This window comes from Salmo salar, unplaced genomic scaffold (genome assembly GCF_905237065.1).
Source record: "Salmo salar unplaced genomic scaffold, Ssal_v3.1, whole genome shotgun sequence".
Taxonomy (NCBI): domain Eukaryota; kingdom Metazoa; phylum Chordata; class Actinopteri; order Salmoniformes; family Salmonidae; genus Salmo; species Salmo salar.
In genome coordinates this window covers 210,603-222,013 of record NW_025549127.1, presented here as the reverse complement: position 1 = coordinate 222,013, position 11,411 = coordinate 210,603, and the positions used below count along the sequence as shown (strand labels likewise).

General features: G+C 35.3%; 1 long non-coding RNA gene across 1 annotated transcript; it reads left to right on the top strand.

Annotated features, from left to right (window-relative positions):
• Window positions 1-2,338: 2,338 nt before the first annotated feature.
• Window positions 2,339-8,903, top strand: LOC123735845 (uncharacterized). The gene is made up of 2 exons (XR_006765801.1): window positions 2,339-2,870; window positions 7,673-8,903. It is a non-coding gene; the product is annotated as an uncharacterized lncRNA (long non-coding RNA).
• Window positions 8,904-11,411: the final 2,508 nt, after the last annotated feature.

Below are 11,411 nucleotides of genomic sequence, written 5' to 3'. Positions count from 1 at the left end.
GTAATCATGTAACAAGTCGACAGGCTCCCAGAGGCAGGGCAATCAAAGGCTCCAACTCACTGAAGTGCCCATCAGCCCAGCCATTGTTATTATTCATACCAGCCGTTCTACAGTGAAGCGGGTTGATTAGTAGGTTGGAACCCCGTTACAACTGACACTTTACAATGACGCAACAATCAGCGTTTGAGATGGACACACTCATTTAGAACGCTCATTTAGAACGCTGTTTTAGAACACTCATTTAGAACTCTGTTTTAGAACGCTCTTTAGAAAGCTCGTTTAGAACCCTCTTTACAACGGACAGTTTCCAATGACGCAACAATCAGCGTTTGAGCTGGACACACTTTTTTCAGAAACTATTTACACAAAAACACACACAGTCCTTACAAAGTTTATCTCCTGAATGTGAGCAGTTTATTTTTGGATGCAAATGGTTCAGATATTCACAGAACTATATATATATTTTATATATATATATATCAACCCAGCAGATTGTTACATCTCTGAAAAAGATACTGTAACCTACCTCGGTGTAAAGATCACCAAAAATCTTAAGGCTATGAATGATCTTAATTTGAACCCTGTAACTGAATCTGTCAAAAAAAAATTATCCTCATGGTTAGGGAGGGATTTAAGTCTTCAAGGAAGGGTGCTTTTATCCAAAGCTGAGGGCCTATCTCGTGCATCCTATCTTTTTTCATCTATTGACATTCCCAAATCCACTTGCTGTACCTTAGATAGGCTTTTGTACAACTTCATATGGAAAAACAAGCCACATAAGATAAAAAGAGATGTTATCACCAACAGGGTTTGTGATGGCGGTCTAAATGTCTTAGATTTCACTCTCTTCAATCAGATATCAAAGGTCAACTGGATTAAAAGGTACATAAAAAATCCTCATAGCTTCTGGAGTATTATACCTCATTTTGTTTTTCAGAAGTTCGGCGGGCTTAATTTTTTACTACAATGTCCATATATTGTGGGTAAAATTCCTGTGAAACTGGCGGTTTTTCACAAGCAGGCTTTAATGTGCTGGGCTTTGTTGTATAAACACAACTTTTCACCTCATAAATGTTTTATTTGGAACAATGGGTCAATATTACATAGAAATAAGATGTTATTTAACCATAAATGGTTCTCGAAAAACATTGTTCTTGTCAGCCAATTGGTTAATAACAGTGGGAATCTATTTACACAGAGAGAATTTATGGAAATATACAACTTTGAGGTTTCAAGCAAGGAATATGACACTGTTATTAAAGCTATACCTAGTGGGATAAAAACTTTACTTCAGAATAATGCATATTTTGGAATATCTCCGATTGTAAGCGATATTCAGTTGAATGGCATTGGTCTACTAGATACGAAATTCAACAATCGTTTAATAAGGGATATTTTCTACAGGAAGTCTATTCCCTCTGCGATATTTTGTTGGGCTTCATCGTTTGATGTAAACTGGCGCCGTGCTTGGCTCACTCCACACAGATTTATGGTGACCAATAAAGTAAAGGAGATCTCCTTTAAGATAATCCATAGATGCTATCCGTGTAATAGCTTGATTTCTAAATATATATTTGACGTTACCAGTGAATGCAGTTTTTGTGAACTAGAAACTGAATCTATTGAACACTTATTCTGTAATTGTTTATATAGTGAAGTGTTTTGGACTGATGTAAAACTATATCTTAGCCGCAAATTGCATACAACCATTGATATTACTAAGTTTGACATATTATTTTACTACACTGATTCCACAATTGAACGTGAGTATGTCATAAATCTCTTTATTTTATTAGGAAAATCTTTTATCCACAAATCAAAATTTATGAAGAAAAAGCCCCTTTTCTTAATTTTTTTATCTGATTTGGAACAGTACGTAGAATCTTTAAAACGTATACAAAACAATATGTCAAAAAAATGTATTCGATATATGTCTGTATTTGATTTGATATAATATATATATTTTTTTTCTCTAATTTCTTTGGATTCCCTCTGGCTGTTATGTTATGTTATGTTTATGTTTTGCATGTTACTGTTATTTACAACAAGTTAAATAAAGATCTGTGCAAACTAAAAAACTACAAAAAATAATAATAATAGTTAGCGAATACATTACTGTAAACTAAAAAAAATAATAAAAATTAAATAATAATAAAATAAAAATAAATATGAATATGAAACTGCCTTAAATACAATGATAGTATGTTTTAAATTCTCACTTAAAATATGCAGTGCTCTATTTGAACGTCTCAATATAATATTATTATTTCATGAAAGGAATGAAAAATAAATTTGTGTGCAAAAAAAACAACAATCTTAACTGCATTTCCCTCCAGTCAGCAGACGGCGATGTGCGTCTTTCAGGCGATGCTGCAGCGTGACGTATAATCTAGTGGACGGAACGGATCAACAACAGCGAGTCAGCCACCTTGGTAGCCAACAGCCGAAACATTTAGACTGTTTCTGTGCATATTTGCCTCTGTGTTTTAAATATACTTCTGACATCTAGTTAATTGCCCCCATTTAAATGTTATAGGTACATTGTTAGTCAACTAGCTGGCTTGATAAGTTAGCCTAGCACTAAACTAGTCGCTCATGCTAACTAGCTAGCTAACATCCCCGACCATGAGCTCACTGATGTATTCCTCGCCTACTAAAGAAGGATAGGTCTGCTGGACGGAGAAAGAAGCTCTGTGGCTGAACATTGTCATGAAAGAGGAGAAGGAAGACGCGTTCAGAGTGAAGGAGGAGGGGGATGTTACTGTAAAAGAAGAGGAGGAAGAGAAAGAAGAGGATGCAGTTTTTGGAGTGAAGAAAGGGAGAGATAACGGTCATATTGACAGAGGAGTCAGGAGATCTGATTACCACCAGTAAGTACTGTCTTAAAAACGGACTCTAACTGTCCAAAGGGTTTGAACGAATGTGTTGTTTTAAAGCAGCATACTGAAATTCTATACTTGAAAATGTTGTTCTGTACTCTAGGAATTTATGTTATAATATAATGTTAAAGCTACATTTAAAAATGGGTGATTAAAGCCCTGAATGCTGATTGGCTGACAGCCGTGGTATATCAGGCCGTATTCCACGGGTATGACAAAACATGTATTTTTACTGTTCTGATTACGTTGGTAACCAGTTTATAATTGCAATAAGCCACCTCTGGTTTGTGATATATGGCCAATATACCACGGCTAAGGGCTGTATCCAGGCACTCTGTGTTGTGTTGTGCATAAGGACAGTCTTTAACCGTGCTATATTGGCCATATACCACACTTCCTCTGGTCTTATTGCTTAACTGTGACATGTGTATACCATCAGAGTCCCTCCCACCACAAAATAACAACTTAATTGTCTCACAGAATGGCAAACAAGTTATAAATGAAACTTTTGATGTGTGTCTATTGTAGGCCTTGTGTGGAGTGTGTATACCAACAAAAAGCAGATTTCTAAATAATGTTGGAGAAATACATAAAATAAGATGCATTATTGACATGAAATGGACATGTGTTATGGGGAGACTGAACATATTAGCAAACGTTTGTAAGTCTTCAAAATAACAATTTTGAAGGAAAGGTGTGGCTAAACAAAAACATATAATTTAGAGAGATAGTAATGTCCATTATTACTTTAGAGATGAAGTGGGACACCAACAAAACGTTATTAACAATGGATCAACTGCAGCCTATAACACTGACTGGAATAGTAATATATATTATTATAGAGCTCTGATCAGCCTATAAACATTATCTATTATTATAGAGCTCTGTTCAGCCTATAAACATGACATTATCTATTATTATAGAGCTCTGATCAGCCTATAACATGACATCTATTATTATAGAGCTCTGATCAGCCTATAACATGACATTATCTATTATTATAGAGCTCTGATCAGCCTATAACATGACATTATCTATTATTATAGAGCTCTGATCAGCCTATAACATGACATTATCTATTATTATAGAGCTCTGATCAGCCTGTAAACATGACATTATCTATTATTATAGAGCTCTGTTCAGCCTATAAACATGACATTATCTATTATTATAGAGCTCTGATCAGCCTATAAACATGACATTATCTATTATTATAGAGCTCTGATCAGCCTATAACATGACATTATCTATTATTAAAGAGCTCTGATCAGCCTATAACATGATCTATTATTATAGAGCTCTGATCAGCCTATAAACATGATCTATTATTATAGAGCTCTGTTCAGCCTATAAACATGACATTATCTATTATTATAGAGCTCTGATCAGCCTATAAACATGACATTATCTATTATTATAGAGCTCTGATCAGCCTATAACATGACATTATCTATTATTATAGAGCTCTGATCAGCCTATAACATGACATTATCTATTATTATAGAGCTCTGATCAGCCTATAACATGACATTATCTATTATTATAGAGCTCTGATCAGCCTGTAAACATGACATTATCTATTATTATAGAGCTCTGTTCAGCCTATAAACATGACATTATCTATTATTATAGAGCTCTGATCAGCCTATAAACATGACATTATCTATTATTATAGAGCTCTGATCAGCCTATAACATGACATTATCTATTATTAAAGAGCTCTGATCAGCCTATAACATGATCTATTATTATAGAGCTCTGATCAGCCTATAAACATGATCTATTATTATAGAGCTCTGTTCAGCCTATAAACATGACATTATCTATTATTATAGAGCTCTGATCAGCCTATAACATGATCTATTATTATAGAGCTCTGATCAGCCTATAAACATGATCTATTATTATAGAGCTCTGTTCAGCCTATAAACATGACATTATCTATTATTATAGAGCTCTGATCAGCCTATAACATGACATTATCTATTATTATAGAGCTCTGATCAGCCTATAACATGACATTATCTATTATTATAGAGCTCTGATCAGCCTATAAACATGACATTATCTATTATTATAGAGCTCTGATCAGCCTATAACATGACATTATCTATTATTATAGAGCTCTGATCAGCCTATAACATGACATTATCTATTATTATAGAGCTCTGATCAGCCTATAAACATGACATTATCTATTATTATAGAGCTCTGATCAGCCTATAACATGACATTATCTATTATTAAAGAGCTCTGTTCAGCCTATAAACATGACATTATCTATTATTATAGAGCTCTGATCAGCCTATAAACATGATCTATTATTATAGAGGTCTGATCAGCCTATAAACATGACATTATCTATTATTATAGAGCTCTGTTCAGCCTATAACATGACATTATCTATTATTAAAGAGCTCTGATCAGCCTATAACATGACATTATCTATTATTATAGAGCTCTGATCAGCCTATAACATGACATTATCTATTATTATAGAGCTCTGATCAGCCTATAAACATGACATTATCTATTATTATAGAGCTCTGTTCAGCCTATAAACATGACATTATCTATTATTATAGAGCTCTGATCAGCCTATAAACATGACATTATCTATTATTATAGAGCTCTGATCAGCCTATAAACATGATCTATTATTATAGAGCTCTGATCAGCCTATAAACATGATCTATTATTATAGAGCTCTGCTCAGCCTATAAACATGACATTATCTATTATTATAGAGCTCTGATCAGCCTATAACATGATCTATTATTATAGAGCTCTGATCAGCCTATAAACATGACATTATCTATTATTATAGAGCTCTGATCAGCCTATAACATGACATTATCTATTATTATAGAGTTCTGCTCAGCCTATAAACATGACATTATCTATTATTATAGAGCTCTGATCAGCCTATAAACATGATCTATTATTATAGAGCTCTGCTCAGCCTATAAACATGACATTATCTATTATTAAAGAGCTCTGTTCAGCCTATAAACATGACATTATCTATTATTATAGAGCTCTGATCAGCCTGTAAACATGACATTATCTATTATTGTAGAGCTCTGCTCAGCCTGTAAACATGACATTATCTATTATTGTAGAGCTCTGCTCAGCCTATAAACATGACATTATCTATTATTATAGAGCTCTGCTCAGCCTATAAACATGATCTATTATTATAGAGCTCTGATCAGCCTATAAACATTATCTATTATTATAGAGCTCTGCTCAGCTTATAAACATGACATTATCTATTATTATAGAGCTCTGATCAGCCTATAAACATGATCTATTATTATAGAGCTCTGCTCAGCCTATAAACATGATCTATTATTATAGAGCTCTGTTCAGCCTATAAACATGACATTATTTATTATTATAGAGCTCTGATCAGCCTGTAAACATGACATGATCTATTATTATAGAGCTCTGCTCAGCCTATAAACATGACATTATCTATTATTATAGAGCTCTGTTCAGCCTATAAACATGACATTATCTATTATTATAGAGCTCTGCTCAGCCTATAAACATGACATTATCTATTATTATAGAGCTCTGTTCAGCCTATAAACATGACATTATCTATTATTATAGAGCTCTGATCAGCCTGTAAACATGACATTATCTATTATTATAGAGCTCTGATCAGCCTGGAAACATGACATGATCTATTATTATAGAGCTCTGATCAGCCTGTAAACATGACATTATCTATTATTATAGAGCTCTGATTAGCCTGTAAACATGACATTATCTATTATTATAGAGCTCTGCTCAGCCTATAAACATGACATTATCTATTATTATAGAGCTCTGATCAGCCTGAAGACATGACATTATCTATTATTATAGAGCTCTGCTCAGCCTATAAACATGACATGATCTATTATTATAGAGCTCTGATCAGCCTATAAACATGACGTTATCTATTATTATAGAGCTCTGATCAGCCTATAAACATGGCATTATCTATTATTGTAGAGCTCTGTTCAGCCTATAAACATGATCTATTATTATAGAGCTCTGCTCAGCCTATAAACATTATCTATTATTATAGAGCTCTGATCAGCCTGTAAACATGACATTATCTATTTTTATAGAGCTGTGCTCAGCCTGTAAACATGACATTATTTATTATTATAGAGCTCTGCTCAGCCTATAGACATGACATTATCTATTATTATACAGCTCTGCTCAGCCTATAAACATGATCTATTATTATACAGCTCTGCTCAGCCTATAAACATGACATTATCTATTATTATAGAGCTCTGCTCAGCCTAAAATACGACATTATGTAGCCTGGCAGGTAGGAGCCAGTAACCGAAAGGTTGCTGGATCAAATCCCCGAGCTGACAAGGTAAAAACGCTGTCATTCTGCCCCTGAGCAAGGAAGTTAACCCACTGTTCCCTGGCTGCCGATGACGTGGATGTCTATTAAGGCAGCCCCCCGCACCTCTCTGATTCAGAGGGGTTGGGTTAAATACGGGACACACATTTCAGTTGAATCCATTCAGTTGACTAGGTATCCCCCTTTCCCTATTGTAGAGCTCTGCTCAGCCTATAAACATGTGAGAAAGATTAGATTTTATGTTCTACATTATTATTATTATTAGGGCAGCCACCAAGTTTTTATTAAATTATGTAATGTTCTGAAAACTGACTTCAGGTTTTTGAGGAATCTAGCCTCACAGGAAGACAGTTTTATTTTATGGAGGTTTAATTCAGTTCTCTGTTTAATATTGAACTAAATACTCTGTCTTTGGTAGGAGAGGGACCAGACTCTCACTCTGACAGCGGGGAGACTCCTTCAGGGGAACCAGACCCAGAGACGCCCAAACCAGCGAGACAACACCACTGTTCCCAGTGTGAAAAGAGTTTTAAGTTAAGGAACCTGAAAGTACATGAGAGAACGCATACAGGAGAAAACCCTTACGAATGCTCCCACTGTGGAAAGAGTTTTACCAAGTTAGGGAACCTAAAAGAGCATGAGAGGACACACACAAGAGAAAAGAGTTTCCAATGTTCCCAGTGTGGAAAGAGGTTTACCCAGTTACGGTACCTGAAACAACATGAAGAAATACACACAGAAGATAGGAAGACCTACCACTGCTCTCAGTGTGGAAAGATATTTACTGGGTTAGGGAACCTGAAAATACATATGAGAAGACACTCTGGAGAGAAGCCGTACCACTGTTCCCACGGTGTAAAGAGTTTTACTCAGTTAGGGAGCTTGAAACCACATGAGAGGGGACACACTGGAGAGAAGCCTTATCACTGTTCCCACTGTGGAAGGAATTTTAGGTGGTATGCGAGCCTGAAGGAGCATGAGAGAATACACACAGGAGAAAAGCCTTACCACTGTTCCAATAGTGAAAATAGTTTTACCCATCGAGGGAGCCTGAAAGCGCATGAGAGAATACACTCAGGAGAAAAGCCTTACAAATGTTCCCGATGTGAAAAGAGTTTTACCCGGTTAGGGAGCTTGAAAAAGCATGAGAGAACACACACAGGAGAAAAGCCTTTCCAACATACTAATACACAGGAGGAGAAGACATACCACTGCTCTCATTGTGAAAAGACATTTTCCCAGTCAGAGGACCTGAAATCACATGAGAGAATAGAGAGGCTGTGTTCTGACTTATGTTTTTGATTGAGAAATTGTGTTTTTGTTCATTCTACATTAAATAATATTGTATGAATGAAATCATACTGAAAAATAGGTCTACATGTTTTTTCCAGCTCAAGACATGATCATGTCGAAAAAATCGTATTAAAAGAGTAAAAAAAAAATGTTTTGATTATGAACTTAAGATTGATTGAATGCAAGTCTAAACCCCTAAATGTTGTTCACTATATCATTGGGATATTTCAAACATGTTAATTATTAAATAGATTGATATTAGTATTTCTTCATTCAGATTGTCATTGTAAATGCGTATTGGTTCTCAATTGACATATCTGATTAAATAAATGTGAAATAAAGTAAATGCCATATTATTTTTGGGAAGTCTATTTGGTTCTATGTTGGGACTATAAGAATATTTTGAAGATAAATACACAAGGCAGAGTACGAGAGAGACAGAGGACGAGAGGTCAGTACAGTACTAACAACCAATGGAAATAGTGTTTTTTCCTGTAATAGGGAGTTATTGATCAGTGGTTCAGCAACATGGGAGGATGTAGATGTACACTACCGTTCAACAGTTTGGGGTCACTTAGAAATAACCTTGTTTTTAAAAGAAAGCCATTTTTTGTCCATTAAAATAACATCAAATTGATCTGAAATACAGTGTAGACATTGTTAATGTTGTAAATGACTATTGTAGCTAGAAACAGATGATTATTAATGGAATATCTACATAGGCGTACAGAGGCCCATTATCAGCAACCATCACTCCTGTGTTCCTATGGCACGTTGTGTTAGTTAATCCAAGTTTATCATTTTAAAAGGCTAATTGATCATTAGAAAACCCTTTTGCAATTATGTTAGCACAGCTGAAAACTGTTGTTATGATTAAAGAAGCAATAAAACTGGTCTGCTTTAGACTAGTTGAGTGTCTGGAGCATCAATGTAACCTCTCAAATTCATAGACAGGTGTCGCGTCTTTTTTACCCAAAAGTAGTTTTTTACCCGGAGACTGTAGTGCTACTTTCTCAAAATGAACATAAATGCTGTAGGGGGAGGGTTCTGGTGTTTTACCAGGAGACTGGGGCCGATCCCCATTTAGGAATGTATGTCTTGCTTACTCACACTCTGCATGTGTTGATACCTGGCTGAAAACCCTCACAGTTGTTGGCCAACAGATTTTGTCATGGAGTTTTCATTCAATAGGGTTTAGAGTACATTTCATCTTAAGCCATTCTTTTAAATACGGTAATACCTTTAATTAGAATGTTGTGCCTTTAAATACCTTTTCATTCTCATTTTGTTGACGGACTCAATAGAATACACGGAGTCAGAAACTAGGGATCAATTCAAGAAAGTCATCATTCGTCTCTGTTTCAACACCAACTGGTAGATTTAAAAATACTCTGATCTTGTAGATTATTTAGGTACATTTTAGGGTTAGGAAAGTATGTATGAATCATAAAAACAATAGTCCTATAAATCTACCCTAATTCTTACTAATCATGGAAGTTTGATGACAACGGCCCAATCCCACATTTACATAAGTGTTCAGACCCTTTACTCAGTACTTTGTTGAAACACCTTTGGCAGCGATTACAGCCTTGAGTCTTCTTGGGTATGACACTAGAAGCTTGGCACAACTGTATTTGGGGAGTTTCTCCCATTCTTCTCTGCAGATCCTCTCAAGCTCTGTCAGGTTGGATGGGGAGCATCGCTGCACAACTATTTTCAGGTCTCTCCAGAGATGTTTGATCGGGTTCAAGTCCGGGCTCTGGCTGGACCACTCAAGGACAACAGTGCAATAATATGTAACAACTTCACAACAAATACACACATCTAAAGTAAAGGAATGGAATTAAGAATATATAAATATTTCGACGAGCAATGTCAGAGTGGCATAGACTAAAATACAGTAGAATAGTATAGAATACAGTATATACATATGAGATGAGTAATACATAGACAGATACAGTAGAATATGATAGAATACAGTATATACATATGAGATGAGTAATACATAGACAGATACAGTAGAATAGTATAGAATACAGTATATACATATGAGATGAGTAATACAGTAGAATACAGATACAGTAGAATAGGATAGAACCTAGTCTGTTCATTATATACTTCAACATTATGTATTGTTACACCATGTAGGAGCAGTATAGACCTAGTCTGTTCATTATATACATCTACATGATGTATTGTTACACCATGTAGGAGCAGTATAGACCTAGTCTGTTCATTATATACATCTACATGATGTATTGTTACACCATGTAGGAGCAGTATAGACCTAGTCTGTTCATTATATACATCTACATGATGTATTGTTACACCATGTAGGAGCAGTATAGACCTAGTCTGTTCATTATATACATCTACATGATGTATTGTTACACCAACACAAAAAAAGGAAATTATATTATTTTATACTAATACAATTGCTCAGAGAAAGAGATTTAGTTTAAAATGTAATTCTCAAAAGGTTGGGGTCTGAATTATTGCCACCCATGTTTTCAATACTCCAGCACTCTCCCCTTGGGAGGATAACAACACTGAAATGTTTAATGAGATTAGAGAACACATTGGGTGGGACCTTAGACCATTCCTCCATACAGAATCTCTCCAGGTCCTTGATTTATTTAGTCTGTCTTATGGACTGCCCTGTTCAATTCAAACCACAGATTTTCAATGGAGTTCAAGTCCGAAGACTGAGATGGCCATTAAAAATGTTGATTTTTGTGCCCAATTAACCATTTCTTTGTGGATATTGATGTGTCTTGCTGGAAGATCCACTTATGGCCAAGTTTCAGCCTCCTAGCAGAGAGGTAACCAGGTTTTGGGCTAAAATATCCTGGTAGTGGGTAAAG